The sequence below is a fragment of the Felis catus genome, chromosome B1, assembly GCF_018350175.1.
Source record: "Felis catus isolate Fca126 chromosome B1, F.catus_Fca126_mat1.0, whole genome shotgun sequence".
Lineage (NCBI taxonomy): Eukaryota > Metazoa > Chordata > Mammalia > Carnivora > Felidae > Felis > Felis catus.
In genome coordinates this window covers 70,151,747-70,157,923 of record NC_058371.1, presented here as the reverse complement: position 1 = coordinate 70,157,923, position 6,177 = coordinate 70,151,747, and positions in this window count along the sequence as shown.

The following is a 6,177-nucleotide window of genomic DNA, read 5'->3' as shown; positions in this document are numbered from 1 at the left end:
AACCATTATGCCATACATAGTAAAACTAATAATAAGAGGCAAATGCTGATATCTGCTATAGGGCCATCTCTTTGGATTTGGAATGCTGTAGGACTGTTACTGTCTCTGGTAAATGTACTGACTCAAAGGATTTTTTTCATTATTTTGTTTTATTGATAGTGAAATGAATGATTATTATTTTAGTAAGGGCATTGAACAATTAGCAAGTTTTAATTCTATCCTGCTTATGAGGCATAACACCAATCTTCCTATGACGCATAAAAATTTCATTTGAATTCATAAATTATAATAACAATAATTTTTAATTTGTGTTTATTTTTCATTTAATTAATTAATTAATTTCAATTTTTATTTAAATACAAGTTAGTTAACATGTGGTGTAATAATGGTTTCAGGAATAGAATTTAGTGATTCATCACTTACATATAACACTGAGTGCTCATCTCGGCAAGTGTCCTCCTTAATGCCCATCAGCCATGTAGCCCATCTCCCCCCCCACCACCTCCCTTCCAGCAACCCTCAGTTTGTTCCCTGTATTTAAGAGTCTTTTATGGTTTGCCTCCCCTTCTGTTTTTATCTTATTTTTCCTTCCCTTCCCTTATGTTCATCTGTTTTGTTTCTTAGATTCCACACATGAGTGAAATCATATATTTATCTTTCTCTAACTTACAATAATCTAAAGAAGAAATATTAGCCATGTTAAGCCAAATCCTGAATATTTCTCACGTAACGTAACTTTTTCCTATAATATTACCAGTGTTGCAACAGCAACAATAAAATCACCCTTTATTTTTTTTCTCATACTGAAGGTATAAATGATCATTTTAATACTTTGAGAAAGAGTTTTGAAAGGTGTTTGCTTGAAAGTGAATTTGTTGCTCTCTCATCTAATTCCAGTCCTGCCACCACAGTCCGCCCCATCTCTAATTAGTTGAGTAGTTTCTGGGGCAGCCAACCAGGGCTGGGAGATTTGAGAAGAGCCTCTGGTCAGGGTCCTGACAGAGGAAAAGGCACTGACTGGTCTTACTCCCTTTTTGGGAGCTTGGTGATCAGCAGCAAAAATGAGATTTGCATAGAGTATGTAGAGAGCTTGGTATTCTGATTTTCATGGACCCCCCCTACCCCAGGGGAAAATGGCCTGTGTCAGTGTTCCTGGGAGGATCTGTGGTCTCTGGGCTCACAGTGGCTGATGAGAATTTGACCTTGTGTCTGGATCTTCCGTATTCCTGAGGCTGATAGGGAAGTTTTATCTGCATCTGGGTGGGGGGGGGGTCGGGAATGGGAAGGTCCATTGCCAGATTACTGAGTAAACTCATACCTGTTATTATTTTGGATAATGCCAAAAATAAATCTGAATTTGACATATTAAAAAAAATTTTTAATGTTTATTTATTTTTGAGGGGGGGGGGGCAAAAGAGAGGGAGACACAGAATCCGAAGCAGGCTCCAAGCTCTAAGCTGTCAGCACAGGGCCCGATACAGGGCTCGAACTCCTGAACTGGGAGATCATGACCTGAGCTGAAACCAAGATTTGGACACTTAAACCGATTGAGCCACCCGGGAGCCCCTCCAAGGGAATTTTCTGAAACTAACTTTCATAAGAAATGGCTCCGATTTCTATCTTTTCTTGTGTTTTGTGTTTTTTTTTTTTTTTTCCCTAATAAAGACCCTTATCTATAGAGGAGTTTGAGACCTGGGATGAGGCAGCATCAAGATGGTGCACATCTGTCTCCTGGATTTTTTTCCAGAAGTGTTTGTGCTTCTGAAAGACAACAAACATGTGTATTTTCACACAGTGGGCTGAGAAAAGTAATGAGGACAACGAAGTCTTGGAAAAGCTGTTTATTGTTGTCCATGCGAGAAAAACAATCACCCACATGCGGAAACTCTCTGAGCAGAGAAGACCTGATGGGAATAACAAAGTAGATTTTCACTAGGGAGAACCTGCAGAAATCTACATAAAAAGCCTGACTTCCAACAGGAGCATTGTGTGAAGTGAATGTGTTGCATCTAAGCATTCTCTTTTTGGCTAGCTCTTGAAGACTCAAATCAAATTATTTTACCATGAATGAACATCATGTACAAAGAAAATTGTGATTGCGTGTTGACAGGAATATTCCTTTAAAGCATTTACAAGTATTTCCCCACTTCTGATTGAATAGAAAATAGAACACGGTGAAAATGATAATGATTTCTCTCAGGAAGAATGGATTTTTTTGGTGCCAGGACCAAAATAATCATACACTTGCAAAAATCATTCACTTAAAGGCTCAATAATTATGCCTTGTATTGCACTATCAATTTTTACGAATTTATGTAGTCCCTTTCAAAGCTCTTTGAAGAACTGTCATTTGTTGCTATTTCAAAACAAACCTAAAGGGAAATATATTTGGAGAGCAGACCATTTCTTCAAAACCTTTTCATCAATTGAGTGATTCCACACTCTATACTAGGGTGCAGAATTGCCAATAAACATTTACAAAGTATTACATGAAAGGAGAGAAGGGCTCAGTTACTGCAGGACCTTTTCTAGCAATCGAACAGATAAGGTTTCTTACCAAGTCTCTCTCCTAAGCTTCAGGTAGGGGGACCAGATCTCATCCTGGACTTCTCCAGTTACCCTAAAATAAACCAGCATTTCTAAATCTTGGCACTGTTCGTATTTCGACAATTTTTTGAAGATATGTGTTTGTCCTACGCATTGTAGGATGTTCAGCGGTATATCTGTCCTCTACATACTAAATGCCAGTAGAATGCCTCTCAGTTGTTACAGCCAAAAATGTTTCTAGACATTGTCAAGTGTTTCCCTAGGGGAAAAATATCACCCTCAGTTGAGAATCACTGAATTAATGCCCCAAACTAATTGCACTGTTTTTTCTGAACATGATCTCCCCCCCTGCATTTCCTATATTCATGCTGATGTCCAAATCAGAAACATGGGAGTAATCATTTATACTTCATAAATTTTTTCCACCTAAGCTCGCTTTTTATGTGTGCATTTGTGTTTACAAGAACTTCATTATTTATAGAAGAAAATAAGTAAGAATTATAATAAATAAGTTGGAAGACGGTTTAAGATGGGACAGATGAAGCACAGAGTAAATATTGGTGAACAATAAATATAAATGGATCATGATAAGTGACTTAAGGGCTTAATAAAATGTTCCATGCATATACTTGGAATGAATATAATACAAAGGAACACATGGTTTTGAAGTTAAAGTATAACGTTACTTCAGCAAAATATGTGGTGGGTGGCAGAAGTTGGTAAGTAAAAGTACTCAGAAAGAGAACCAGGGTTGGGGTAAGGGAATTTTTTTTTAAATTTTTCCCGTATATCAATAAACTACCCTACTATTTTATTAAACCCCATTACATAACATGATATAATGTTAATCATGTTTTTCAAATACAGATTTAGCTATCTGTTCTCACTGAACACACCAATATCTATCTCCTGGATTGGGTCATTGTGTTGCCCAGTTCTAAGGCGGCCAAGCGCATCGAATTCCAAGATAGCGGCCTCCCTCTTGGGGGGAGGTGTGCGTGTGTGGCCTATGTGGGTTAAGCATAAGCCTTGCCCTGGCTCACAACCTGATAGTCTCTCTGGATCAGGTAAAACCCTCCCAAATTATGTGTGGGCTTCCTGGATGCACCACTCACATCCATATTACACTGTATAGATAGAATGATGTTTCTTTTTTTTTTTTCTGATCAGATATTTCATATATATATATATATATATATATATATTAGACTGCAAAAACACATATGTATAGAATGATAACTAATAATGAAGAAAACACCATCAAAATCATTACCCATGTCAAGAAACAGATCACTGACGTCTTTTCATGTAACGTATGATACTTCTTCCTCGTGATTCAATTCCTCTTCTCAAGATCATGTTATCCTAACTTTTGCGATAGTAATTAATGTCCCTGCTGGGCATGTTTATTGCTCCAAACCTTATGTCTTCATTTCTAAGCAATATGAACACATCTTCAATATGTATTTGCATTCTAAATGGCATTGCTTTGCTTGTCTTTGTACTTTTTTCCATTTTACCTATAGTAGTGACATGAAGTTATTTATAGGGTTCTCTTATTGTTTGTAAATATCAGTGTCACTGGCCTCTTTTACCTTCTTGATATATTTGTGATTTCATGCTTTTTATGATTCATTCTAGCCAGATAAGTTTTCAGTTTATGTGTTGTTTCTTGAAGCTACATTTTTATTTTTTTTATTTTTTTTATTTTTTTTTTCAACGTTTATTTATTTTTGGGACAGAGAGAGACAGAGCATGAACGGGGAGGGGCAGAGAGAGAGGGAGACACAGAATTGGAAACAGGCTCCAGGCTCTGAGCCATCAGCCCAGAGCCCGACGCGGGGCTTGAACTCATGGACTGCGAGATCGTGACCTGGCTGAAGTCGGACGCTTAACCGACTGCGCCACCCAGGCGCCCCGAAGCTACATTTTTAAATGTGATCTCTATTTTATGTGTAGTTTCTATTTCATTCATTTATAAATCAACTGTCTAGTTTTAGATGTACAGAATTATTGTGAAGATAGTATAGTGAACTCAGATATAATTCTTTTATACCCACATCTAGTTTTCCTTCTTATTTACATCTGTTAGTACCACACATTTGTCATAATTAATTAATGGATACTGAAATACTATTATTATTAATTAAAGTACATACTTTATTCAGATTTCCTTAGTTTTCCCTAATGTCCTTTTTCTATTCCAGGGTCCCATTCAGAACACCACATGCATTTACTTGCCATGTGCCCTTAGGCTAGTCTTGATTGTGACTACTTCTCATGTTCCTTGATGAGATGACCTTGACAGTTTTAAAGATTACCAATGAAATATTTTGTAGAATGTCATTCAAATGCAATTTTTTCTCCTTTTTTCCTCATGATTAGAGTGGGATAGTGTGTTTTTGGGAAGAAGGCCACACAGAGGTGAAGGGCCTTCTCATCAAAACATGTCAAGGGTCAATACCGTCAATAGGATATTATTCTTGATGTTCACTCTGATCTGGCTTGAGGTCTTGATTGTCAGTCTTGTCTTCTGTGAAGTTACTCTCTTTTTTCCTTCCTTTCCCATAATGCACTCTTTGGAAGAAAGTTACTATGTGCAGTCTCCACTCAGGAAGTGGCGGTTACATTGTACTTCTTAATGGCAGAATATTTACTTAAGTTATTTGAATATCTTTTACACACAATTGTCCCCCATTTGTTTATTATTACTGGAATCTTCTCCATTTATTTTATTCGTTTAGTACATTAATAGGGACTCATGGATATTTATTTTATACTCTGGGTTTTAATCAAATACTACTTTGTTTTTTGCTCAAATTGGCCCACCTTTGACTATTGGGGGTTTTCAGTTGGCTCCCATGTTCTTTTGATATGCTCCTATCATTGTGTTTGTGTGTGCACATGCATGGGAGTGTGTGTGTTTTTTTAGTAGTTTATTACTTTGTGGAACTACCTTATGCTACAGGCTTAACTTGTGCCCCAGTCCTAGAATCAATCATTTCTCTGAAGAGCTCTGATTCCTTAAATTGGAGAGTAATATTAAAAACCAAGGGTTGCCTGGGTGGCTCAGTCAGTTAAGTGACCAACTCTTGATCTCAGCTCAGGTCGTGATTTCATGGTTTGTGAGATCGAGCCCCGCATCGGACTCTGTGCTGACAGCATGGAACCGGCTTCCAATTCTCTTTTTCTCTCTCTCTCTCTCTCTGCCCCTTTTCCTCCTCTCAAAATAAATAAGTACACTTAAAAAAAAAAAAAAAAACAACAACCAAGCAAGATCAGAGTTCTGGGTGTTCTTGTTATTACTGGGGTGTTTATTCTTATAGTTTCATTTAACTAACAAAGGTTGGAAGTATATGTGTGTATACTAAACTGTATATACATTATATGTATAATTATTTACATATATGTTTGTGTATATGTGTTTATATATGTTTATATATATGTAATATATATAATTTAGCTATTATTTATGTTTATATATGTATATGTTAAACATGATTTCCTACTGATGTCTCCAACTCTAATCTATTACCACATAGATTATTCGAGCTTCCTCCCCTTCCTTAAAGGTAACCTTCTTCTCCAACAGTGAGAATCCTGGCTCTCACCATCTGTCAACAGTTTGCA